This window comes from Lissotriton helveticus, chromosome 12 (genome assembly GCF_964261635.1).
Source record: "Lissotriton helveticus chromosome 12, aLisHel1.1, whole genome shotgun sequence".
Taxonomy (NCBI): domain Eukaryota; kingdom Metazoa; phylum Chordata; class Amphibia; order Caudata; family Salamandridae; genus Lissotriton; species Lissotriton helveticus.
The window spans coordinates 97,689,461-97,716,174 of record NC_136073.1 but is presented as its reverse complement, the minus strand read 5'-3'; the positions used below and the strand labels follow the sequence as shown (position 1 = coordinate 97,716,174).

The window sequence follows — 26,714 nt, the reverse complement described above, 5'->3', positions numbered from 1 at the left end:
TCACTCGGACCAGCAAGGTCAGAGCGGGTGCTCCCTTTTACAGGAGCAAGGGCAAGTCCGGAGCAACCAGACCTGCAGTGAAAGTTGTCGGTTTCATCACCAAGATGGCCGCTAGCCACGTGGCAAGTGGCCGGGATGGCGCATCGAGTGGCACGGTGCAAAAGGGCCCCACGCAGATCGTGGAGATGCTGGGGGGCTAATCTTCGGTGCAAGTGCTGCTGGAGGTTGGGGCTTCTCAAACCCCAAAGCATAGCATCGAGGGTGCCTCTGATGCAGCGCAGTCAGCGTTTCGGGGGTCTTCCAAGAGGTCCGGTCCCATGTCTCTCGATGCCTCCATGGGTCCCTTCTTCACAGGGACTGTGGATCGGGCGGTGAGAAGTCTGGGAGTCTGGGTCTTGTCAGGCTCCGGGCTCGGGCTCCGGCGGGAGGCGGCGGCAAAGCAGACATCGAGTTGCTGGTTGGTGCCTGTGTTCACAGGGTGGTCACTCCTTGGCCACAAGGGATATTCTCTTCCCTCTTCTGAGCAGCAGAATGTCGAAGTCCAGTCTTCTTCTGTATTTCAAGTTGATTCAGGATGATCTGAAGTCTCAGGACACAGCTCCCACTCTTATTCGAATCTGGGGGGCCGGATCACCTACTAGGTCCCTCCTCTGGGTGGAACCAGGAAGGGGAGTGGTTACACCCCCTTTCCTTTGTCCAGTTTCACGCCAGGACTGGGGCAGGAAGGCCCCAGCACCGGTTTGAACTGGCCTATGCACAGGGACACCTTGTGTGCCCCAGGCATGTCTGATTCTATTCAGCCCTGTCCTACCCAATACACAAAATCCTATCTGGGGTGGTGCTAGCACCTCCCATGACAGGAAACCCTTTGTCCAAGCTGCCCTCGCTGGAAGGACTCCCAGCAGCAGGAGGTCAGACTTGTGTCTGCGGTGGCAGCATCCATCTTGTGATGCTGAGGCTCTGTTTAACTTTAACCGGGGTTCAGGCTAGGTACATGTCGTGTCCCTCTAGAAGGGTGGAATGCTACCCCCGTCGCCAGAACTGGCGAGGGGGTAGTATTCCAATTCGTATGACACCTTACTCGACATGTTTTGATAAAGCCAAACCTAAGATAGCATTTAACCGCGAGGATTATAATGCACTTAAGAGTATATGGTATGGCAGTATCATAAAACAGCTAAAGGACATGGTTCCGAAAGCTGCAGACAGGCTCAGCTCATGCCAGAGCACCATCTCACATATTTCCAAGCACTCTGCCTCCAGGATTGATGAGGCCTTCCATAGGAGTGGCTGATAGGAACATATGTGTCCATTTTAGGTTAGGTATAGGCATACTACACCTAAGTAAGGGGTGGTTACACTGATTTACCCCAGCTGAGTGATCAGCCAGTTGTGTCAAATATGGGGGCCAGGCCAGGGGTGGCACAATACATGCTGCAGCCCCTGGTAGGCCTTGGAAGCACCTATGCCCTGGGTACCTGGGTACACTGTTACAGGGGCCAATAAGGTGAACCAATTCCAATTGGGTATGTACCTAAGGTACATGGAGTCCATTTTAAGGAGAGAGCAATTAGCCTGGGGCCCTGAATAGCAGGGTCCCAGGCCAACTAAAGTCAAAAATCAGCTAAACACCAGGCAAAAAGTTTGGGGGTAACCATAGTCAGATATCGACCTTCCTACATAACCCCCCCCAAACGAAAGGAGATAAGGCTATCCTTGATCAGGTAAGCCTATATTGCCTAAGTGGCCATATAAGGAAGTACCAGCTCTGGCTTGGTTACCCCCTGTCTCATGGTCCACTAAGCAATCCCTCACCCTAAGGGTATCTGAGGGTCTCCACCATAGGGAATCTCTACCTGTGATGTGTCTTTGCAAAGTTAAAGGCTGGTGTTGGGATGGAGTACTGAAGTGAGATTCCTCTGTAGGACTCAGCTTCCTCCAATCACTCTCCACCATGTGTGCCTTTCTTTCTTTGACTGAGTTGCACTGTGCTCTCAGGGTCAACCTCTGCCTACCTAAAGCTGGAGGCTGGGTCCCTCTTGTTGGCTTACTGGAGGGACAGGTCAGGTTTTGGGCCTTGGGTTCCCAGGTTTGGCTGTGCCCAACAGAATCCATCTGTGGGAGGTCCCTAACTACTTTTAAGGGGGCTCCGTCAGGAGTTTTTAAAGTTTTCACCTCACTAGGGCTACTAGTTTCGGTGCCCCTAATCTGTTGATGGGGGTGCTTTATTTGACAGGGGGCCCTTTGGGGCTCACTGTCCTTCTTGTCCTCTGCAGCCCTGGGCTGACTAAGGCAAGGTAGAGAGGGGCAGGTTACCTGCTCCAGACTGGGTCCCACCTGAGAAGGGTCCACTGTCATCAGAGGCTCTGTCAGGCCAGGCCTAATAACCTCTGGGACAGTTCCTTCATCAGGGGTAAGATCAGTTCCCTGAGGAGGCTGATCCTTTCCTAAAGTCTGGTGGGAGGGAGATTTATCTTCCTCCTCAATGCTCTCTGTTTGTGTGGAGTGATCCATCTTTTCAGGCTTCACAACACATGTATCAGTTTGAGTTTGGGCTATGGCCATCACAGCCCCACCAACCTTTTCAGGAGGTGACTCTGTTTGGGTATGGGCTGTTACCATCACAGCCCTGCTAATCTTTTCAGGAGGGAAGTTAGCTGAAGATGAGGCTGAGGTTTGCTCAGCCCTACCAACCTTTTCAGGAAGGACATCTTGCATTGGGGCTGTAGCCATCACAGCCCCACTAACCTTTCCATGGAGATTTACCATTCTAGAATGGGTTTCTTGTTCCACCTCAGCCCAGGCTGAGATTTCTAAATCATTCCCCAGTAGACAATCTACAGGCAAGTTTGATGACACTGCCACTCTCTTTGGGCCAGTGACACCTCCCCAGCTAAGATTTACTACTGCCATGGGGTGATTGGTTTATATTCCATCAATGTTTGTCACCTGATATGTGGCATCAGGTAAAAGTTGCCTTGAGGGGACTAGACATTCAGCCAACATGGTGATGCTAGCCCCTGTGTCTCTAAAGGCCTCAACTTTCAAGCCATTGATGAGGGGCTCCTGTCTATACTTGCTCAAAGTGTTTGGGCAAGCAGTGAAATTGGCAAACCCCATGCCAGTCTCATAGACAAGAGTATCTGAGGTAGGGGACCTGGTTAGGCCAGAATCCACCTGTCCTCCAAAAGTAAACCCACCCAGATTCCTGGGTGTGCTCCCACTTCCTGGGGGATTACTGCTGACAGTAACAGGAGGTGTTGGAGCTGGCTTTGGAGGTATATTCTCTTTATTGCCATTCTTGGGACAACAGCTGTCTGTTTTGTAATGCCCAACCTGTTTACAGACATGACAATAAGGCTTTTTCTGGGTTGAAGAAGTGTCTTGGGACCCACCCCCATCCTTGGAGTTTTGGGGCCCTGGGGAAGTCTTTTCCTTACTTTTATCCCCACCCTTCTCTTGAGGCTTGGTAGTCTCTTTCTTTTGGTCACCACCCTGGTTCTTAGGCCTGATCCTGGTTCTGACCCATTTGTCTGCCCTCCTACCCAATTCTTGTGGGGAGGTCAGATCAGAGTCAACCAGGTGCTGATGTAGAAGCTGATTTTGACAATTACTTAAGATTTGCTCTCTGATAATTAAATTATACAATCCTGTATAGTCAGTAACCTTACTTCCCAGCAACCAGCCCTCCAGAGCCTTATTTGCACATTCAACAAATTCAGACCAGTCCTGAGTCTGTGTCTTCTGGGTATCTCTGAACATTAACCTGTACTGTTCAGTGGTTAAGCCTAACCCATCAATCAGAGCACTCTTCAGGACCAGGTAGTTTCTAGAATCCCCATCACTAACTGTGAGGAGTCTGTCTCGGCCTCTACCTTCAAAGGAGAGCCACAAGATTGCTGCCCACTGCTCCTGAGGGACCTGCTGTACTTTGCAAGCTCTCTCAAGTGCAGTCATCCATTTGTGGATATCATCCCCAACTGTGTAAGGGGGCACAATCTTACTCAGGTTTCTATTGTCATAGGACCTGTCTTTATCCTTAGGGATATTGCTGCCACCAGTGGATCCTAATCCACTCTCTCTAGGCTGCCTTGCTCTAGCAAGTTTCTCTTTGGCCAGGGCAACTTCTAATTCTTGTCTCTGGATCCTAAGTTCAGCCTCTCTCATTTTGGCCTCATGTTCCCTTCTCTGAGGGCTAGTCAACTCCCTTCTGGAGTTGCCATGAGAACCTCTAGAAACATGGGAAGTATTGGATTCACCTGAGTGATTCCTCCTCCTCCTATGCTCCTGGTTAAGTCCATTTGGGGGTCTGAATGGGTTGGACCCACCTTCAGTCCCAAATAAGCTTAAGTTAGCCTGGTTAAGCCTGCTGACTAACACCTGGCTATTTCTACCATCATCAGAATCACTTTCTTCCTCCTCCTCCTCCTCTTCTTCTTCCTCAGGCTGAGTATTCCCAGGGGTCTGGTCTTCCTCATCTATCTGGATGACAGGGGCAGGGGTGTCAGGGTTATCATCTTCAGAAGGTGAAACTCCCTCACCAGTCCCTGAGGGGCCTGGTTTGGAGTTCTTTAGAGCTTCAGACTGGTCTAACAGCTCTCTGAGGTGTCCTGCTGTAGGAGTAGGACCTGTTTTGATTCCTCTCATGGAACACAGTTGCCTCAGTTCCTTAAATGGAAAGATAGCAAATTTGGATGGTGCCCTTGGAGGGACACTCTCAACAGAGTTGGGTCCAGTGGATCCCTCTGCTCCAGACATTGCTCTAGTGTGGTGGATGTGTTGCAATCTACCTACACTTGTGTTTTCCTACTAAACCTATCTAGTAGTTGTAGTCAGGGTGTGCTACTCCCTATCATCTACAACAACTAAGTTCAGTAGAACTTAAGTATATCTAGTCATGTTTTAGTGTACCTATCAGGTACCTGTATGATCTTTCAAATGATATTTTCAAAGATTGTAATGGTAAAACAACAGCAAGCTCAAATCCCAATCCGCTGCTCACCAATGTGAGAAGTTGGCCTGGTATAGGCTGCTCACTAGTTCTAGTGATTAACAACAAGGGGTGGTGATGGACAGAGTCTCTGAATTAAGCAGAAAACTCTCACCCAGTCAAGAGATCAGGGCTAGATCCAACACCGTTTTTTAGCTCACTGCATCATCCCAGTTTCAGAACCTGGTTGTATGCAAATTAGTCTGTTCCTGTCCCAGTGCATGATGGGAACAGGGCAAACCAAACTACAAAGCCAATTCTTACACTGGAAAGGAAACAAGCTACCTAGTTCTAGTGATCACCTTGTACCATGCCAAGCAACCCTTATGGTGCAGGTTGTAAAGTCAACCTTATAGACAAGCTATCCTAGGGGTAGCATGGACTAAGCAGTCTTAGGCTAAACTCTGTAAAGGCATGTGAAGCAAGCTGTTTTACCATACACAATCCCTTGAATACCAAATGAAAGGACACCACACAGATATATATTGAAAATATATATAGATTTATTTCTCAAAAGATATCCTATACTCTTTATGAGCACAGAAGCACAAGCGTTAAAACAAAACACAGTTTAAATACACAAAAGTTGCACGAATATGGATGAGCCCTAGGGGCCACCTAAACCATATACTAAAATAGTGGTATAAGAACCACTATGAGGAAAGTGAAGAGGCCTAGGGCCTGGGGAATCGCTGGAGCTGATCGGGACTAGCAGTGAAGAAGTCGGGAAAGGCCCGCGGGACTCGGGTGCGGTGCGGAAAGTGCCCGCAATACCAATGCAATGTCAATGGTGCGTAAAAGTTACAAAGTTAGTTATTAAGGAACCTTCCGAGTGACCGAGAAAGCTGAAACTTTAGACACAGGCCCTAGAGGTGTGTACCAGTGTGGGAACACCGGCAGAGCTGAGTTACCTCACCCACAGGAAGCGGGTGCACAGGGTCGAAGTAGTGTCGGGTTTCGTCACGCAGGTCGATGGTGCTTGGAGCTGAAGATGCTGCAGGCGGCTCGATGTGAAGAGTTCCGGTGGATCCAAGGGTGGATCTGTAGAGGTGAAGACCTGAAAGCAGAGGGGACAATGTTCAAAGTCACTAGCCAGTGACTACTGTGGAACCAGAGAGGAACCAGGCGATGTTGGGTGCAAACAGGCGTCGAGGTGTAGCTTCTCTCTGCAGCCACATGGACACGAGGGGTCGAAGATGTCCAGGCGTCGGTCACGAGCTGTCCCACGCAGGCTTTTCGCTGCTGGTGGTGTCGGCAACCGGATGGAAGCAAACAGGCCTTGGCTAATGCAAGCCACGCAGGAATCAAAAAAAGGCTTGTCACTCGGACCAGCAAGGTCAGAGCGGGTGCTCCCTTTTACAGGAGCAAGGGCAAGTCTGGAGCAACCAGACCCGCAGTGAAAGTTGTCGGTTTCGTCGCCAAGATGGCCGCTAGCCACGTGGCAAGTGGCCAGGATGGCGCGTCGAGTGGCACGGTGCAAAACGGCCCCACGCAGATCGTGGAGAAGCTGGGGGGCTAATCTTCGGTGCAATGGCTGCTCGAGGTTAAGGCTTCTAAAACCCCAAAGCACAGCATCAAGGGTGCCTCTGATGCTGCCCAGTCAGCGTTTCGGGGGTCTTCCAAGAGGTCCGGTCCCACGTCTCTCGATGCCTCCACGGGTCCCTTCTTCGCAGGGACTGTGGATCAGGCAGTACGAAGTCTGGGAGTCTGGGTCTTGTCAGGCTTTGGGCTTGGGCTCCGGCGGGAGGCGGCGGCAAAGCAGACGTCGAGTTGCTGGTTGGTGCCTGTGTTCACAGGGTGGTCACTCCTTGGCCACAAGGGAGATTCTCTTCCCTCTTCTGAGCAGCAGAATGTCGAAGTCCAGTCTTCTTCTGTATTTCAAGTTGATTCCGGATGATCTGAAGTCTCAGGACACAGCTCCCACTCTTATTCGAATCTGGGGGGCAGGATCACCTACTAGGTCCCTCCTCTGGGTGGAACCAGGAAGGGGAGTGGTTACACCCCCTTTCCTTTGTCCAGTTTCGCGCCAGGACTGGGGCAGGAAGGCCCCAGCACCGGTTTGAACTGGCCTATGCACAGGGACACCTTGTGTGCCCCAGGCATGTCTGATTCTATTCAGCCCTGTCCTACCCAATACACAAAAACCTGTCTGGGGTGGTGCTAGCACCTCCCAAGGCAGGAAACCCTTTGTCCAAGCTGCCCTTGCTGGAAGGACTCCCAGCAGCAGGAGGTCAGACTTGTGTCTGCGGTGGCAGCATCCATCTTGTGATGCTGAGGCTCTGTTTAACTTCAACCGGGGTTCAGGCTAGGTACATGTCGTGTCCCTCTAGAAGGGTGGAATGCTACCCCCGTCGCCAGAACTGGCGAGGGGGTAGTATTCCAATTCGTATGACACCTTACTCGACATGTTTTGATAAAGCCAAACCTAAGATAGCATTTAACCGCGAGGATTATAATGCACTTAAGAGTATATGGTATGGCAGTATCATGAAACAGCTAAAGGACATGGTTGCGAAAGCTGCAGACAGGCTCAGCTCATGCCAGAGCACCATCTCACATATTTCCAAGCACTCTGCCTCCAGGATTGATGAGGCCTTCCATAGGAGTGGCTGATAGGAACATATGTGTCCATTTTAGGTTAGGTATAGGCATACTACACCTAAGTAAGGGGTGGTTACACCAACTTACCCCAGCTGAGTGATCAGCCAGTTGTGTCAAATATGGGGGCCAGGCCAGGGGTGGCACAATACATGCTGCAGCCCCTGGTAGGCCTTGGAAGCACCTATGCCCTGGGTACCTGGGTACACTGTTACAGGGGCCAAAAAGGTGAACCAATTCCAATTGGGTATGTACCTAAGGTACATGGAGTCCATTTTAAGGAGAGAGAAATTAGCCTGGGGCCCTGAATAGCAGGGTACCAGGCCAACTAAAGTAAAAAATCAGCTAAACACCAGGCAAAACGTTTGGGGGTAACCATAGTCAGATATCCACCTTCCTACACAAGTGTTGAATACAATTTAAGAATAAACGTCTGGTTCTATGAACTTTAGAATATGTTATCTTAAAATTAAATAAAATACTTGGTATTGTGAAGATTTTTGTAGGAATGCAATGACTGAAATAGCGAAAAGTAAATGACAAAGAACAAGACAGAGCCGAATGATCACTATTGTTGAATACAACTAATCCATTCTTCAGCAAGGTATATTTTAAAATGCTATGAATAGGGTAAACTTCAAATTAGAGAGGTGTTTTTGAATAAGTGAAGCGTCTTCATCTAAAGTGTTTGAGTAGAGAATTATGTGAACTTAGTAAAGAATATGAAAGTGAAAAAACAATATTCTCTTGAACACCATAAAGAAAAGTCTTTCAAAGTTAAGACTCAAGGGTGTGCTGTGGCTTAGCTGGTTAAATCGCCTGTCTAGTAAACAGGAGATCCTGAGTTCAACTCTCAGCAGCGCTTTGCTTTCCTCTTTGTTATATAATAAATCAATTTCATTAGGTCCTATTCTGATACAATTGAAATATAAAAGTCTGATTCATCTTACTATTGAACAGATCATCTTAAACCTCATAAAAACCCAAGTATTTTCAACATTATAGAGTGAATGCTGTTATTGCAAAATAAAAAAAGAAATATCAATGAGAAAGACGTAGATGACATTACTACCTCGATTTGAGCTATATTAATGCCTTCATGAAAAAAAAAATGTAATGTATTCAAGAAATGAAATTGGGTTTTATAAGAGTACCTGTTTATTAAAACATATTAATACTTGTTTAGTAATTGAGTATGTTTTTGTGTTTAAGATTACAGTACATATAAAGAAGAATTTATAGCAGCAAACACATTTTCATCATCAACAATAAATTATTTATATATTTTTTGCTATTGCCATTGGTGCTGTGGCTTATTGGTTAAAGCGCCTGTCTCGTAACAAGGAAATCCTGAGTTCAAATCTCAGCAGCATCTAAATGTTTTCTCCATGCTTTAGGAATAATTTTGATCAAACAACTGTTGAATACAATTTAAGAATAAACGTCGGGTTCTATGAACTTTAGAATAAGTTATCTTAAAATTAAATAAAATACTTGGTATTGAGAAGATTTTTGTAGGAAAGAATTGACTGAAATATCGAAAAGTAAATGACAAAGAACAAGATAGAGCCGTATGATCACTCTATTGTTGAGTTCAACTAATCCATTCTTCAGCAAGGTATATTTTAAAATTCTATGAATAGGGTAAACTTCAAATTAGAGAGGTGTTTTTGAATAAGTGAAGTGTCTTCATCTAAAGTCTTTGAGTAGAGAAGTCTATGAACTTAAAAAAGAATATGAAAGTGAAAAACAATATTCTCTTGAACAACATAAAGAAAAGTCTTTCAAATGTTAGACTCAAGGGGGTGCTGTGGCTTAGCTGGTTAAAGCGCCTGTCTAGCAAACAGGAGATCCTGAGTTCAACTCTCAGCAGCACCTTGCTTTTCTCTTTGTTATATAACAAATCAATTTCATTAGGTCCTATTCTGATACAATTAAAATATAAAAGTCTGATTCATCTTACTGTTGAACAGATCATCTTAAACCTCATAAAAACCCACGTATTTTCAAGATTATAGAGTGAATACTGTTATTGCAAAATAAAAAAATACATATCTATCAGAAAGACGTAGATTACATTACTACCTCGATTTGAGCCATATTAATGCCTTCATGAAAAAAAATTGTAAAGTATTCAAGAATTGAAATTGGTTTTATAAGAGTACCTGTTTATTAAAACATATTAATACTTGTTTAGTGATTGAGTATCTTTTTGTGTTTAAGATTACAGTACATATAAAGAAGAATTTATAGCAGGAAACAAAATTTCATCATCAACAATACATTATTCATGTATTTTTTGTTATTCACGTTGGTGCTGTGGCTTAGTGGTTAAAGCGCCTGTCTCGTAAACAGGAAATCCTGAGTTCAAATCTCAACAGCACCTAACTGTTTTCTCCATGCTTTAGGAATATTTTTCATCTAACAAGTGTTGAATACAATTTAAGAATAAACATCTGGTTCTATGAACTTTAGAATAAGTTATCATAAAATGAAATAAAATACTTGGTATTGTGAAGATTTTTATAGGAATGCATTGACTGAAATATCGAAAAGTAAATGACAAAGAATAAGATAGAGCCGTATGATCACTCTATTGTTGAGTTCAACTAATCCACTCCTCGTCAAGGTATATTTTAAAATTCTATGAATAGGGTAAACTTCAAATTAGAGAGGTGTTTTTGAATACGTGATGCGTCTTCATCTAAAGTGTTTGAGTAGAGAATTCTGTGAACTTAGTAAAGAATATGAAAGTGAAAAAACAATATTCTCTTGAACACCATAAAGAAAGGTCTTTCAAAGTTAAGACTCATACGTGTGCTGTGGCTTAGCTGGTTAAATCGCCTGTCTAGTAAACAGGAGATCCTGAGTTCAACTCTCAGCAGCGCTTTGCTTTTCTCTTTGTTATATAATACATCAATTTCATTAGGTCCTATTCTGATACAATTGAAATATAAAAGTCTGACTCATCTTACTATTGAACAGATCATTTTAAACCTCATAAAAACTCAAGTATTTTCAAGATTATAGAGTGAATACTGTTATTGCAAAATAAAAAAAGACACATCTATGAGAAAGACGTAGATGACATTACTACTTTGATTTGAGCAATATTAATGCCTTCATGGAAAAATAAAATGTAATGTATTCAAGAAATGAAATTGGGTTTTATAAGAGTACCTGTTTATTAACACATATTGATACTTGTTTAGTGATTGAGTATCTTTTTGTGTTTAAGATTACAGTACATATAAAGAATTATTTATAGCAGGAAACAAATTTTCATCATCAACAATAAATTATTTATGTATTTTTTGGTATTGACGTTGGTGCTGTGGCTTAGTGGTTATAGTGCCTGTCTCGTAAACAGGAGATCCAGAGTTCAAATCTCAGCAGCACCTAACTGTTTTCTCCATGCTTTAGGAATAATTTTCATCAAACAAGTGTTGAATACAATTTAAGAATAAATGTCTGGTTCTATGAACTTTAGAATGAGTTATCTTAAAATTAAATAGAATACTTGGTATTGTGAAGATTTTTGTAGGAATGCATTGACTGAAATATCAAAAAGTAAATGCCAAAGAACAAGATAGAGCTGTATGATCACTCTATTGTTGAGTTCAACTAATCCATTCTTCAGCATGGTATATTTTAAAATTCTATGAATAGGGTACACTTCAAATTAGAGAGATGTTTTTGAATACGTGAAGCGTCTTCATCTAAAGTGTTTGAGTAGAGCAGTCTGTGAACTTAAAAAAGACTATGAAAGTGAAAAAATAATATTCTCGTGAACAACATAAAGAAAAGTCTTTCAAAATTAAGACTCAAGGGGGTGATGTGGCTTAGCTGGTTAAAGCGCCTGTCTAGTATACAGGAGATCCTGAGTTCAACTCTCAGCAGCGTCTTGCTTTTCTCTTTGTTATATAACAAATCAATTTCATTAGGTCCTATTCTGATACAATTAAAATATAAAAGTCTGATTCATCTTACTGTTGAACAGATCATCTTAAACCTCATAAAAACCCAAGTATTTTCAAGATTATAGAGTGAATACTGTTATTGCAAAAAATAAAAAAAGACATATCTATGAGAAAGACGTGGATGACATTACTACCTCGATTTGAGCAATATTAATGCTTTCATGGAAAAAAATTGTAAAGTATTCAAGAAATGAAATTGGGTTTTAAAAGAGTACCTGTTTATTAACACATATTAATACTTGTTTAGTGATTGAGTATCTTTTTGTGTTTAAGATTACAGTACATATAAAGAAGAATTTATAGCAGGAAACAAATTTTCATCATCAACAATAAATTATTTATGTATTTTTTGCTATTGACGTTGGTGCTGTGGATTGGTTGTTAAAGCGCCTGTCTCATAAACAAGAGATCCTGAGTTCCAATCTCAGCAGGATCTAACTGTTTTCTCCATGCTTTAGGAATAATTTTCATCAAACAAGTGTTAAATACAATTTAAGAATAAACGTCTGGTTCTATGAACTTTAGTATAAGTTATCTTAAAATTAAATAGAATACTTTGTATTGTGAAGATTTTTGTAGGAATGCATTGACTGAAATATCGAAAAGTAAATGACAAAGAACAAGATAGAGCTGTATCATCACTCTATTGTTGAGTTCAACTAATCCATTCTTCATCAAGGTATATTTTAAAATTCTATGAATAGGGTAAACTTCAAATTAGAGAGGTGTTTTTGAATAAGTGAAGTGTCTTCATCTAAAGTGTTTGAGTATAGAAGTCTATGAACTTATAAAAGAATATGAAAGTGAAAAAGCAATATTCTCGTCAACACAATAAAGAAAAGTCTTTCAAAGTTAAGACTCAAGGGGTGCTGTGGCTTAGCTGGTTAAAGCGCCTGTCTAGTAAACAGGAGATTCTGAGTTCAACTCTCAGCAGCGCCTTGCTTTTGTCTTTGTTATATAACAAATCAATTTCATTAGGTCCTATTCTGATACATTTAAAATATAAAAGTCTGATTCATCTTACTGTTGAACAGATCATCTTAAACCTCATAAAAACCCAAGTATTTTCAAGATTATAGAGTGAATACTGTTATTGCAAAATAAAAAAATACATATCTATGAGAAAGACGTAGATGACATTACTACCTCGATTTGAGCAATATTAATGCCTTCATGGAAAAAAAATGTAATGTATTCAAGAAATTAAATTGGGTTTTATAAGAGTACCTGTTTATTAACACATATTAATACTTGTTTAGTGATTGAGTATCTTTTTGTGTTTAAGATTACAGTACATATAAAGAAGAACTTATAGTAGGAAACAAATTTTCATCATCAACAATACATTATTTATGTATTTTTTGTTATTGATGTTGGTGCTGTGGCTTAGTGGTTAAAGAGCCTGTCTAGTAAACAGGAAATCCTGAGTTCAAATCTCAGCAGCACCTAACTGTTTTCTCCATGCTTTAGGAATATTTTTCATCAAACAAGTGTTGAATACAATTTAAGAATCAAACGTCTGGTTCAATGAAATTTAGAATAAGTTATCATAAAATGAAATAAAATACTTGGTATTGTGAAGATTTTTATAGGAATGCATTGACTGAAATATGGAAAAGTAAATGACAAAGAACAAGATAGAGCTGTATGATCACTCTATTGTTGAGTTCAACTAATCTATTCTTCAGCATGGTATATTTTAAAATTCTATGAATAGGGTAAACTTCAAATTAGAGAGGTGTTTTTGAATACGTGAAGCGTCTTCATCTAAAGTGTTTGAGTAGAGCAGTTTGTGAACTTAAAAAAGAATATGAAAGTGAAAAAACAATATTCTCGTGAACAACATAAAGAAAAGTCTTTCAAAATTAATACTCAAGGGGGTGCTTTGGCTTAGCTGGTTAAAGCACCTGTCTAGTAAACAGGAGATCCTGACTTCAACTCTCAGCAGCGCCTTGCTTTTCTCTTTGTTATATAACAAATCAATTTCATTAGGTCCTATTCTGATACAATTAAAATATAAAAGTCTGATTCATCTTATTGTTGAACAGATCATCTTAAACCTCATAAAAACCCAAGTATTTTCAAGATTATAGAGTGAATACTGTTATTGCAAAATAAAAATAGACATATCAATGAGAAAGACATGGATGACATTACTACCTCGATTTGAGCAATATTAATGCCTTCATGAAAAAAAAATTTGTAAAGTATTCAAGATTTGAAATTGGCTTTTATAAGAGTACCTGTTTATTAAAAAATAACAATACTTGTTTAGTGATTGAGTATCTTTTTGTGTTTAAGATTACAGTACATATAAAGAAGAACTTATAGCAGGAAACAAAATGTCATCATCAACAATACATTATTTATGTATTTTGTGTTATTGATGTTGGTGCTGTGGCTTAGTGGTTAAAGCGCCTATCTCGTAAACAGGGAGCACTGAGTTCAAATATCAGCACCACCTAACTGTTTTCTCCATGCTTTAGGAACATTTTTCATCAAACAAGTGTTGAATACAATTTAAGAATTAAACGTCTGGTTCTATGAAATTTAGAATAAGTTATCATAAAATGAAATAAAATACTTGGTATTGTGAAGATTTTTATAGGAATGCATTGACTGAAATATGGAAAAGTAAATGACAAAGAACAAGATAGAGCCGTATGATCACTCTATTGTTGAGTTCAACTAATCCACTCTTCAGCAAGGTATATTTTAAAATTCTATGAATAGGGTACACTTCAAATTAGAGAGGTGTTTTTGAATAAGTGAAGTGTCTTCATCTAAAGTGTTTGAGTAGAGAAGTCTGTGAACTTATAAAAGAATATGAAAGTGAAAAAGCAATATTCTCTTGAACACCATAAAGAAAAGTCTTTCAAAGTTAAGACTCAAGGGGTGCTGTGGCTTAGCTGGTTAAAGCGCCTGTCTAGTAAACAGGAGATCCTGAGTTCAACTCTCAGCAGCGCCCTGCTTTTCTCTTTGTTATATAACAAATCAATTTCATTAGGTCCTATTCTGATACCTTTAAAATATAAAAGTCTGATTCATCTTACTGTTGAACAGATCGTCTTAAACCTCATAAAAACCCAAGTATTTTCAAGATTATTGAGTGAATACTGTTATTGCAAAATAAAAACAGACATATCTATGAGAAAGACGTAGATGACATTACTACCTCGATGTGAGCTATATTAATGCCTTCTTGAAGAAAAACAATGTAATGTATTCAAGAAATGAAATTGGGTTTTATAAGAGTAATTGTCTATTAAAACATATTAATACTTGTTTAGTGATTGAGTATCTTTTTGTGTTTAAGATTACAGTACATATAAAGAAGAATTTATAGCAGGAAACTTATTTTCATCATCAACAAAAAATTATTTATGTATTTGTTGTTATTGACGTTGGTGCTGTGGCTTAGTGGTTAAAGCGCCTGTCTCGTACACAGGAGATCCTGAGTTCAATTCTCAGCAGCACCTAACTGTTTTCTCCATGCTTTAGGAATAATTTTCATCAAACAAGTGTTGAATACAATTTAAGAATAAACGTCTGGTTCTATGAACTTTAGAATATGTTATCTTAAAATTAAATAGAATACTTGGTATTGTGAAGATTTTTGTAGGAATGCATAGACTGAAATATCGAAAAGTAAATGCCAAAGAACAAGGTAGAGCTGTATCATCACTCTATTGTCAACTAATCCATTCTTCAGCAAGGCATAATTTAAAATTCTATGAATAAGGTAAACTTCAAATTAGAGAGGTGTTTTTGAATACGTGAAGCGTCTTCATCTAAAGTGTTTGAGTAGAGAAGTCTGTGAACTTAAAAAAGAATATGAAAGTGAAAAAACAATATTCTCTTGAACAACATAAAGAAAAGTCTTTCAAATGTAAGACTCAAGGGGGTGCTGTGGCTTAGCTGGTTAAAGCGCCTGTCTAGTAAACAGGAGATCCTGAGTTCAACTCTCAGCAGTGCCTTGCTTTTGTTATGTTGTGTTATATGGGGGTTTTCTATAGCGCTCGGCTACTCCGAAGAGTGTCCTGGCGCTTAAGATCCTTCACTAGACCGGAGGGTGGGAGAGCCAAGTACCTTTATCGAGTGAACAGCAGGGTCTTTAGGCACTTCCTGAAAGCGAGCAGATTGTCTGTGGTTCTGAGGGACACGGGAAGGGTGTTCCATAACTGGGGGGCGAGACGTTTGATTGAGCGCCCACCACATCTAGCCCGCCTTATGACAGGAACCGTGGCCAAAGCAAGGGAGGCCGATCTGAGTGGTCTGGACGGCTGATAAAAATTCACCCGTCTCTGGAGATAGGAGGCTCCCAAGCCGTGGAGTGCCTTGAAAGCCAACGTCATTGTTTTAAAAACTATCCGTTTTTTTATCGGAAGCCAGTGAAGGGTGGTAAGAAGGGCACTAGCACTGTCCCTTCTAGTCAGACCAAAAATGGCGCGTGCTGCCGAGTTTTGGACGACTTGAAGGCGAGAAAGGAGGACATCAGGGAGACCCAAGTAAAGAACATTGGCATAGTCTAAGCGAGCACCGACCAGTGCCTGTACTGTAACTCTTCTATGATCAACTGAGAGGAGGGGCAGAAATTTCTGAATCATCTTTAAGATGGCGAAACATTTGCCCACCAGGCCCGATATCTGGGGTTTAAAACAGAGGCCATTATCAAAGTGAATCCCGAGATTTTTGGCGACGACTGAGTCACTTGTTGGGAGAGACATGGCGGGAGGCCACCAGTCCTTCCAGCTAGGATCAGGAGGGCCGCCAAAAAAAAGAATTTCCGACTTAGCAGAGTTGCACTTGAGGCAGTTCAGCTGAAACCAGCCGAAAACTGCCTCAAGGCAGTCTCTGATGTTCTTGCCATTAAAGTCGGAGCCTTTGTCGCACGTGAAAAGAAGCTGAGTATCATCAGTGTACGACACGATCTGAGCTCCGAAAGCCTCTGCCAGAGCCGCCAGTTGGGACATGTAGATGTTAAAAAGCGTGGGGCATAAGATAGAGCCCTGAGGCACTCCCACTTCCAAAGGTGGCATCATGGCAGAAAAAGGGGGCGCCCAGACCGTTTGTTGGCGATCAGCAAGGAAAGATGTACACCAGCTGAACACCGACACCCTTAGACCTATCTCCCAGAGTCTAAAAAGGAGACGGTCATGGGGGACGGTGTCAAATGCCGCCGACAGGTCGAGCATCACCAACATGGCTCTTCCGCCAGCGTCCAAAGTTTCTCTTAAGACCTCAATGACTTCGAGCAGTGCGGTCTCAGTGCTCATATTGGAGCGAAACCCAGATTGTGATGGATGCAGAATATTGTTAGATTCCAGAAAATTAGCAAGAGTGATATGCACATGTTGCTCAGCTACTTTCGCTAGGGCAGGCAAAAGCGAGATAGGTCTATAATTTGTGTGTACTTTAGGGTCGAGATTAATTTTTTTTAGAAGAGGTAGTATCAGGGCTTGTTTCCAACGCTTAGGGACCATTCCAGTGCTCAAAGAAAGATTAAGTACGGGGTTGATTAGGGGGTTGAGCACATGTGCCACCTGTGCAATCAGTTTAGCGGGGCAGGGATCATAGGGGGAACCAGATTTTAGATTGGACAGTAAGTTAAGAGAGGCTTGGGAAGTAATAGGTGGAAAGACCCAAAGTGAGGGGTTCAGCTGGTTGAGAGAGAAAGGAGACACAGGCAAATTGCTGATCGCCAGAGCAGTCGCTGCAGTGAAAGAGGCTTGAATGAGCTGAATTTTGTTGGCAAAAAAATTGGCTAGCTCAGTAATCCAAGACTCGGAGTGGGTGTTCCTAGGGGTACACCAGAAGGGGGAGGTGAAATCCTTGACTATTCTAAAAATCTCTTTACAAGAGTTGGAGGCAGCTTCAATTCTTGAGGCGTAATAGGACTTCTTACCAGCGTTAATGTCCTGGTGATAGACCCTTAACAGAGCTCTGTAGGTTTCTCTAGAGTTGGCGTCGTAGTGTTTTCGCCATGCTCTTTCGGCTTTTTTGCATAGCCGCCGTTTCTCCGCCAACACAGAGGAAAACCATGGAGCAGATGCTCTGGACTGATTGGCCGAAAGGGCTCGAATAGGAGCAAGTTCATCTAGTTGTTGGGTGAGCCAGGACCGCAGAAGCTCCAGATCGATCTCGAGGATTCCAGTCATCTGGCAAGGATGAGTGCATAAGGCCTGCGCCAGCATTTCGGAAGAAACCCTATGAAAAGCCCTGGTAGCCTGCGCATGGCGGGTGGGTCCACTGGGAAATGCTTTCCTGGAGTGTGGAATCTGGAAGTCTACTAGATAGTGGTCGGACCAAAGGACTGGGGCGAGGGAGGATAGCTCAATAGGGATTGTGGAAAATACCTGGTCCAGTGTGTGACCTTTACAATGTGTGGCAGCCGAGAGATAGGGAAAAGGCCTAGGGAGGAGTTAATTTCCGACAATTTAATGCTATCTGTAGCGTCTTCTATATCCATATGGATATTGAAGTCTCCTAGTACTAAACAGTGATTGGACCTCAGACAGAGAGTGGAGATAACCGCATGGAGTTCTTCAAGGAAGGTACCCAAGGGACCAGGGGGTCTGTATACCAGAAGCCCTATGCATGATTGATTGGGTGTCAGGGCAAGCGAAAACCCCAAGGTTTCGCAGCCCTGAATGTCGTCTGTAGGTAACATAGAACACTCTGTTCGCTTATCAACCACCATAGCGACCCCGCCCCCCCGCCCAATTGCTCTGTCATTCCTGTAAATCACATAACTGGGGGGGATCGCAGTGGCTATATCTGGACCAGAGCTGTCTCCCAACCAAGTTTCAGTCAAAATAGACACGTGGGAGATTTGTCACAGAGTAGGTCGTATAAATCCAGGGCATGCTTTCCCAGGGATCTTGTATTAAGTAGCAGACAGTTGCTTTCGGTGGAGGGGGGTTTAGGGAGGGAGATGCCTCTCTTGGCAGGTAACCAACCACATTCTGGGCAGCGTCTGTTGCCCTTAAGTGGTGAGGGAAAGACCGTGCAACAGTTGGTTCTAAGGTCTCTGAGAGCAAGGAGCTCCCCACGGGTATACCTGAGCATCACAGCGTAAGAAGCGAAAAAAAGCCCACCTGTACTGCACCCGTGCGCCTCCGGGACGCTGACGGGCACAGACGGGCTTTCCTTTGGCGCTCCTTCGGCGCCTCCGCAGCGCGCGTCCGCTGCGCAGAGGGGAGTGCACCTAGTTTTAAGGCGTCGCTGGCCGTCCGGTGCGAGTCAGCACCACTAGACTGCCGCCCTTGAGCCTACCTACCCCCAAGATGGCTGCCACAGAAATGCACGCCTGCAGGTATCCCCAGCACCTCGATGTACCGGCTGGAAGGGTAGGAGCACTGCAGGCAAGGCAGCGCTGCACGAGCAGGGTGAGGAAGGTAAGAAATGAAAAGGTGTTGAGGGGCCTAAGGTCACCCGGCTTTGCGCCTCAGGTGCCTGAAGAATAGAAAGTGCAATGTGCAATTAGCAGCAGCAAAGATGAAATAAAGCTAGCAGTCAGCTTCTAAAAACAATACAGCAAAGACGAAATAAAAGCTCGCAGTCAGATTCTAAAATTCAATACATGTTATCCGATCAACACAGGTTAATAAAAAGATTATAAGAGTGTTTAAAATCGCTAGTAATCAGCACGTTAGTTTTCACTCGCCCCCACCCGGCTTCCGCCTCAGGTGAAATGAGAAAGTGATATAAGTTATATAACAAATCAATTTCATTAGGTCCTATTCTGATACAATTAAAATATAAAAGTCTGATTCATCTTACTGTTGAACAGATCATCTTAAACCTCATAAAAACCCAAGTATTTTCAACCTTATAGAGTGAATACTGTTATTGCAAAATAAAAAAAACATATCTATGAGAAAGACGTAGATGACATTACTACCTTGATTTAAGCAATATTAATGTCTTCATGGAAAAAAAATTGTAATGTATTCAAGAAATGAAAATGGGTTTTATAAGAGTACCTGTTTATGAAAACATATTAATACTTGTTTAGTGATTGAGTATCTTTTTGTGTTTAAGATTACAGTACATATAAAGAAGAATTTATAGCAGGAAACAAATTTCCATCATCAACAATAAATTATTTATGTATTTTTTGCTATTGACGTTGGTGCTGTGGGTTAGTGGTTAAAGCACCTGTCTGGTAAACAGGAGATTCTGAGTTCAAATCTCAGCAGCACATAACTATTTTCTCCATGCTTTAGCAATAATTTTCATCAAACAAGTGTTGAATACAATTTAAGAATAAACACCTGGTTCTATGAACTTTAGAATAAGGTACCTTAAATTTAAATAGAATACTTGGTATTGTGAAGATTTTTGTAGGAATGCATTGACTGAAATATCGAAAAGTAAATGCCAAAGAACAAGATAGAGCTGTATGATCACTCTATTGTTGAGTTCCAACCAATCCATTCTTTAGCCTGGTATATTTTAAAAATCTATGAATAGGGTAAACTTCAAATTAGAGAGGTGTTTTGAATAAGTGAAGCGTCTTCATCTAAAGTGTTTGAGTAGAGAAGTCTGTGAACTTAAAAAAGAATATGAAAGTGAAAAAACAATATTCTCGTGAACAACATGAAGAAAAGTCTTTCAAAATTAAGACTCAAGGGGGTGCTGTGGTTTAGCTGGTTAAAGCACCTTTCTAGTAAACAGGAGATCCTGAGTTCAACTCTCAGCAGCGCTTTGCTTTTCTCTTTGTTATATAACAAATCAATTTCATTAGGTCCTATTCTGATACAATTAAAATATAAAAGTCTGATTCATCTTACTGTTGAACAGATCATCTCAAACCTCATAAAAACCCAAGTATTTTCAAGATTATAGAGTGAATACTGTTATTGCAAAATATAAATAGACATATCTATGAGAAAGACGTAGATGACATTACTACCTCGATTTGAGCAATATTAATGCCTTCATGAAAAAAAAATTGTAATGTATTCAAGAAATGAAATTGGGTTTTATAAGAGTACCTGTTTATGAAAACATATTAATACTTGTTTAGTGATTGAGTATCTTTTTGTGTTTAAGATTACAGTACATATAAAGAAGAATTTATAGCAGGAAACAAAATTTCATCATCAACAATACATTATTTATGTGTTTTTTGCTATTGACGTTGGTGATGTGGCTTAGTGGTTAAAGCGCCTGTCTCGTAAACAGGAAATCCTGAGTTCAAATCTCAGCAACTTCTAACTGTTTTCTCCATGCTTTAGGAATATTTTTCATCAAACAAGTGTTGAATACATTTTAAGAATTAAACGTCTGGTTCTTTGAACTTTAGAATAAGTTATCATAAAATGAAATAAAATACTTGGTATTGTGAAGATTTTTATAGGAATGCATTGACTGAAATATCGAAAAGTAAATGACAAAGAACCAATAGAGCCGTATGATCACTCTATTGTTGAGTTCAACTAATCCACCCTTCGGCAAGGTATATTTTAAAATTCTATGAATAGGGTAAACTTCAAATTAGAGAGGTGTTTTTGAATAAGTGAAGCGTCTTCATCTAAAGTGTTTGAGCAGAGAAGTCTGTGAACTTATAAAAGAATATGAAAGTGAAAAAGCAATATTCTCTTGAACACCATAAAGAAAAGTCTTTCAAAGTTAAGACTCAAGGGGGTGCTGTGGCTTAGCTGGTTAAAGTGCCTGTCTAGTAAACAGGAGATCCTGAGTTCAACTCTCAGCAGCGCATTGCTTTTCTCTTTGTTATATAACAAATCAATTTCATTAGGTCCTATTCTGATAAAATTAAAATATAAAAGTCTTATTCATCTTACTGTTGAACAGATCATCTTAAACCTCATAAAAACAGTATTTTCAAGATTATAGAGTGAATACTGTTATTGCAAAATGAAAAAAGACATATCTATGAGAAAGACGTAGATGACATTACTACCTCGATTTGAGCAATATTAATGCCTTCATGGAAAAAAAATTGTAATGTATTCAAGAAATGAAATTGGGTTTTATAAGAGTACCTGTTTATTAACACATATTAATACTTGTTTAGTGATTGAGTATATTTTTGTGTTTAAGATTACAGTACATATAAAGAATAATTCATAGCAGGAAACACATTTTCATCATCAACAATAAATTATTTATGTATTTCTTGCTATTGACGTTGGTGCTGTGGCTTAGTGGTTAAAGCGCCTGTCTCGTAAACAGGAGATCCGGAGTTCAAATCTCATCAGCACCTGTTTTCTCCATGCTTTAGGAATAATTTTCATCAATAGAATACTTGGTATTGTGAAGATTTTTGTAGGAATGCATTGACTGAAATATCGAAAAGTAAATGCCAAAGAACAAGATAGAGCTGTATGATCACTCTATTGTTCAGTTCAACTAATCCATTCTTTAGCCTGGTAGATTTTAAAATTCTATGAATAGGGTAAACTTCAAATTAGAGAGGTGTTTTGAATAAGTGAAGCGTCTTCATCTAAAGTGTTTGAGTAGAGAAGGATGTGAACTTAAAAAAGAATATGAAAGTGAAAAAACAATATTCTCGTGAACACCATAAAGAAAAGTCTTTCAAAATTAAGACTCAAGGGGGTGCTGTGGCTTAGCAGGTTAAAGTGCCTGTCTAGTAAACAGGAGATCCTGAGTTCAACTCTCAGCAGCGCCTTGCTTTTCTCTTTGTTATATAACAAATCAATTTCATTAGGTCCTATTCTGATACAATTAAAATATAAAAGTCTCATTCATCTTACTGTTGAACAGATCATCTTAAACCTCATAAAAACCCAGCATTTTCAAGATTATAGAGTGAATACTGTTATTGCAAAATAAAAAAAGACATATCTATGAGAAAGACGTAGATGACATTACTACCTCGATTTGAGCAATATTAATGCCTTCATGAAAAAAAAATTGTAAACTATTCAAGAATTGAAATTGGGTTTTACAAGAGTACGTGTTTCTTAAAAAATAATAATACTTGTTTAGTGATTGAGTATCTTTTTGTGTTTAAGATTACAGTACATATAAAGAAGAATTTATAGCAGGAAACTAAATTTCATCATCAACAATACATTATTTATGTATTTTTTGTTATTGACGATGGTGATGTGGCTTAGTGGTTAAAGTGCCTGTCTCGTAAACAGGGAATCCTGAGTTCAAATCTCAGCAACTTCTAACTGTTTTCTCCATGCTTTAGGAATATTTTTCATCAAACAAGTGTTGAATACATTTTAAGAATTAAACGTCTGGTTCTATGAACTTTAGAATAAGTTATCATAAAATGAAATAAAATACTTGGTATTGTGAAGATTTTTAAAGGAATGCATTGACTGAAATATCGAAAAGTAAATGACAAAGAACCAATAGAGCCGTATGATCACTCTATTGTTGAGTTCAACTAATCCACTCTTCGGCAAGGTATATTTTAAAATTCTATGAATAGGGTAAACTTCAAATTAGAGAGGTGTTTTTGAATAAGTGAAGCGTCTTCATCTAAAGTGTTTGAGTAGAGAAGTCTGTGAACTTATAAAAGAATATGAAAGTGAAAAAGCAATATTCTCTTGAACACCATAAAGAAAAGTCTTTCAACGTTAAGAATCAAGGTGGTGCTGTGGCTTAGCTGGTTAAAGCGCCTGTCTAGTAAACAAGAGATCCTGAGTTCAACTCTCCGCAGCGCCTTGCTTTTCTCTTTGTTATATAACAAATCAATTTCATTAGGTCCTATTCTGATACAACTAAAATATAAAAGTCTGATTCATCTTACTGTTGAACAGATCATCTTAAACCTCATAAAAACCCAGTATTTTCAAGATTATAGAGTGAATACTGTTATTGCAAAATAAAAAAACACATATCTATGAAAAAGACATAGATGACATTACTACCTCGATTTGAGCAATATTAATGCCTTCATGGAAAAAAAAATTGTAATGTATTCAAGAAATGAAATTGGGTTTTATAAGAGTACCTGTTTATTAACATATATTAATACTTGTTTAGTTATTGAGTATCTTTTTGTGTTTAAGATTACAGTACATATAAAGAAGAATTTATAGCAGGAAACAAATTTTCATCATCAACAATAAATTATTTATGTATTTTTTTGCTAATCACGTTGATGCTGTGGCTTAGTGGTTAAAGCGCCTGTCTCGTAAACAGGAGACCCTGAGTTCAAATCTCAGCAGCACCTAACTGTTTTCTCCATGCTTTAGGAATAATTTTCATCAAACAAGTGTTGAATAAAATTTAAGAATAAATGTCTGGTTCTATGAACTTTAGAATATGTTATCTTAAAATTAAATAGAATACTTGGTATTGTGAAGATTTTTGTAGGAATGCATTGACTGAAATATCGAAAAGTAAATGCCAAAGAACAAGATAGAGCTGTATGATCACTCTATTGTTGAGTTCAACTAATCCATTCTTCAGCCTGGTATATTTTAAAATTCTATGAATAGGGTAAACTTCAAATTAGAGAGGTGTTTTTGAATAAGTGAAGCGTCTTCATTTAAAGTGTTTAAGTAGAGAAGTCTGTGAACTTATAAAAGAATATGAAAGTGAAAAAGCAATATTCTCTTGAACACCATAAAGAAAAGTCTTTCAAAGTTACAACACAAGGGGGTGCTGTGGCTTAGCTGGTTAAAGCGCCTTTCTAGTAAACAGGAGATCCTGAGTTCAACTCTCAGCAGCACCTTGCTGTACTCTTTGTTATATAACAAATCAATTTCATTAGGTCCTATTCTTATACAATTAAAATATAAAAGTGATTCATCTTACTGTTGAACAGATCATCTTAAACCTCATAAAAACCAAAGTATTGTCAAGATTATAGAGTGAATACTGTTATTGCAAAATAAAAATAGACATATCTATGAGAAAGACGTAGATGACATTACTACCTCGATTTGAGCAATATTAATGCCTTCATGAAAAAAAAATGTAAACTATTCAAAAATTGAAATTGCGTTTAACAAGAGTACCTGTTTATTAAAACATAATAATACTTGTTTAGTGATTGAGTATCTTTTTGTGTTTAAGATTACAGTACATATAAAGAAGAATTTATAGCAGGAAACCAAATTTCATCATCAACAATAGATTATTTATGTATTTTTTATTATTGACGTTGGTGCTGTGGCTTAGTTGTTAACGCACCTGTCTCGTGAACAGGAAATCCTGTGTTCAAATCTCAGTAGCACCTAACTGTTTTCTCCATGCTTTAGGAATATTTTTCATCAAACAAGTGTTGAATACATTTTAAGAATTAAACGTCTGGTTCTATGAACTTTAGAATAAGTTATCATAAAATGAAGTAAAATACTTGGTATTGTGAAGATATTTATAGGAATGCATTGACTGAAATATCGAAAAGTAAATAACAAAGAACAAGATAGAGCCGTATGATCACTCTATTGTTGAGTTCAACAAATCCACTCTTCGGCAAGGTATATTTTAAAATTCTATGAATAGGGTAAACTTCAAATTAGAGAGGTGTTTTTGAATAAGTGAAGCGTCTTTATCTAAAGTGTTTGAGTAGAGAAGTCTGTGAACTTATAAAAGAATATGAAAGTGAAAAGGCAATATTCTCTTGAACACCATAAAGAAAAGTCTTTCAAAGTTAGGATTAAAGGGGGTGCTGTGGCTTAGATGGTTAAAGCACATGTCTAGTAAACAGGAGGTACTGAGTTCAACTCTCAGCAGCGCATTGCTTTTCTCTTTGTTATATTACAAATCAATTTCATTAGGTACTAGTCTGATACAATTAAAATATAAAAGTCTGATTCATCTTTCTGTTGAACAGATCATCTTAAACCTCATAAAAACCAAAGTATTTTCAAGATTATAGAGTGAATACTCGCATTGCAAAATAAAAAAGACATATCTATGAGAAAGACGTAGATGACATTACTACCTCGATTTGAGCTATATTAATGCCTTCATGAAAAAAAACATGTAATGTATTCAAGAAATAACATTGGGTTTGATAAGAGTACCTGTTTATTAAAACATATTAATACTTGTTTAGTGATTGAGTATCTTTTTGTGTTTAAGATTACACTACATATAAAGAAGAATTTAGAGCAGGAAACAAATTTTCATCATCAACAATAAATTATTTATGTATTTGTTGTTATTGACGTTGGTGCTGTGGCTTAGTGGTTAAAGCGCCTGTCTCGTAAACAGGAAATCCTGAGTTCAAATGTCAGCAGCACCTAACTGTTTTCTCCATGCTTTAGGAATATTTTTCATCAAACAAGTGTTGAATACAATTTAAGAATAAACGTCTGGTTCTATGAACTTTAGAATAAGTTATCATAAAATGAAATAAAATACTTGGTATTGTGAAGATTTTTATAGGAATGCATTGACTGAAATATCGAAAAGTAAATGACAAAGAACAAGATAGAGCCGTATGATCACTCTATTGTTGAGTTCAACTAATCCACTCTTCGGCAAGGTATATTTTAAAATTCTATGAATCGGGTAAACTTCAAATTAGAGAGGTGTTTTTCAATAAGTGAAGTGTCTTCATCTAAAGTGTTTGAGTAGAGAAGTCTGTGAACTTATAAAAGAATATGAAAGTGAAAAAGCAATATTCTCTTGAACACCATAAAGAAAAGCCTTACAAAGTTAAGACTCAAGGGGGTGCTGTGGCTTAGCTGGTTAAAGCGCCTGTCTAGTAAACAGGAGTTCCTGAGTTCAACTTTCAGCAGCGCCTTGCTTTTCTCTTTGTTATATAACAAATCAATTTCATTAGGTCCTATTCTGATACAATTAAAGTATAAAAGTCTGATTCATCTTACTGTTGAACAGATCATCTTAAACCTCATAAAAGCCAAAGTATTTTCAAGATTATAGAGTGAATACTGTTATTGCAAAATAAAAAAGACATATCTATGAGAAAGACGTAGATGACATTTGTGAGAAGTTGGCCTGGTATATGATGCTCACTAGTTCTAGTGATCACCTTGTACCATGCCAAGCAACCCTTATGGTGGAGGTTGTAAAGTCAACCTTATAGACAAGCCATCCTAGGGGTAGCATGGACTAAGCAGTCTTAGGCTAAACTCTGTAAAGGCATGTGAAGCAAGCTGTTTTACCATACACAATCCCTTTGAATGTCAAATGAAAGGACACCACACAGATATATATTG

The 26,714-nt window shown here is 39.5% G+C and overlaps 16 non-coding genes across 16 annotated transcripts; all 16 read left to right on the top strand.

The window, feature by feature from the left end:
• Positions 1–9,392: 9,392 nt before the first annotated feature.
• TRNAA-AGC (transfer RNA alanine (anticodon AGC)) lies at positions 9,393–9,466 on the top strand. The gene has a single exon. It is a non-coding gene; the product is annotated as a tRNA-Ala (tRNA).
• A 435-nt stretch (positions 9,467–9,901) lies between these two features.
• TRNAT-CGU (transfer RNA threonine (anticodon CGU)) lies at positions 9,902–9,974 on the top strand. The gene has a single exon. It is a non-coding gene; the product is annotated as a tRNA-Thr (tRNA).
• A 942-nt stretch (positions 9,975–10,916) lies between these two features.
• Positions 10,917–10,989, top strand: TRNAT-CGU (transfer RNA threonine (anticodon CGU)). The gene has a single exon. It is a non-coding gene; the product is annotated as a tRNA-Thr (tRNA).
• Positions 10,990–12,433: 1,444 nt separating this feature from the next.
• TRNAT-AGU (transfer RNA threonine (anticodon AGU)) lies at positions 12,434–12,507 on the top strand. The gene has a single exon. It is a non-coding gene; the product is annotated as a tRNA-Thr (tRNA).
• A 436-nt stretch (positions 12,508–12,943) lies between these two features.
• On the top strand, positions 12,944–13,016 carry TRNAT-AGU (transfer RNA threonine (anticodon AGU)). The gene has a single exon. It is a non-coding gene; the product is annotated as a tRNA-Thr (tRNA).
• Positions 13,017–14,462: 1,446 nt separating this feature from the next.
• Positions 14,463–14,536, top strand: TRNAT-AGU (transfer RNA threonine (anticodon AGU)). Its single transcript has one exon. It is a non-coding gene; the product is annotated as a tRNA-Thr (tRNA).
• A 438-nt stretch (positions 14,537–14,974) lies between these two features.
• On the top strand, positions 14,975–15,047 carry TRNAT-CGU (transfer RNA threonine (anticodon CGU)). The gene has a single exon. It is a non-coding gene; the product is annotated as a tRNA-Thr (tRNA).
• Positions 15,048–15,471: 424 nt separating this feature from the next.
• TRNAT-AGU (transfer RNA threonine (anticodon AGU)) lies at positions 15,472–15,545 on the top strand. The gene has a single exon. It is a non-coding gene; the product is annotated as a tRNA-Thr (tRNA).
• Positions 15,546–20,715: 5,170 nt separating this feature from the next.
• TRNAT-CGU (transfer RNA threonine (anticodon CGU)) lies at positions 20,716–20,788 on the top strand. Its single transcript has one exon. It is a non-coding gene; the product is annotated as a tRNA-Thr (tRNA).
• A 430-nt stretch (positions 20,789–21,218) lies between these two features.
• On the top strand, positions 21,219–21,292 carry TRNAT-AGU (transfer RNA threonine (anticodon AGU)). Its single transcript has one exon. It is a non-coding gene; the product is annotated as a tRNA-Thr (tRNA).
• A 434-nt stretch (positions 21,293–21,726) lies between these two features.
• On the top strand, positions 21,727–21,799 carry TRNAT-CGU (transfer RNA threonine (anticodon CGU)). The gene has a single exon. It is a non-coding gene; the product is annotated as a tRNA-Thr (tRNA).
• A 352-nt stretch (positions 21,800–22,151) lies between these two features.
• Positions 22,152–22,225, top strand: TRNAT-AGU (transfer RNA threonine (anticodon AGU)). Its single transcript has one exon. It is a non-coding gene; the product is annotated as a tRNA-Thr (tRNA).
• Positions 22,226–23,676: 1,451 nt separating this feature from the next.
• On the top strand, positions 23,677–23,749 carry TRNAT-CGU (transfer RNA threonine (anticodon CGU)). The gene has a single exon. It is a non-coding gene; the product is annotated as a tRNA-Thr (tRNA).
• Positions 23,750–24,179: 430 nt separating this feature from the next.
• Positions 24,180–24,253, top strand: TRNAT-AGU (transfer RNA threonine (anticodon AGU)). The gene has a single exon. It is a non-coding gene; the product is annotated as a tRNA-Thr (tRNA).
• Positions 24,254–25,701: 1,448 nt separating this feature from the next.
• On the top strand, positions 25,702–25,774 carry TRNAT-CGU (transfer RNA threonine (anticodon CGU)). The gene has a single exon. It is a non-coding gene; the product is annotated as a tRNA-Thr (tRNA).
• Positions 25,775–26,204: 430 nt separating this feature from the next.
• Positions 26,205–26,278, top strand: TRNAT-AGU (transfer RNA threonine (anticodon AGU)). Its single transcript has one exon. It is a non-coding gene; the product is annotated as a tRNA-Thr (tRNA).
• Positions 26,279–26,714: the final 436 nt, after the last annotated feature.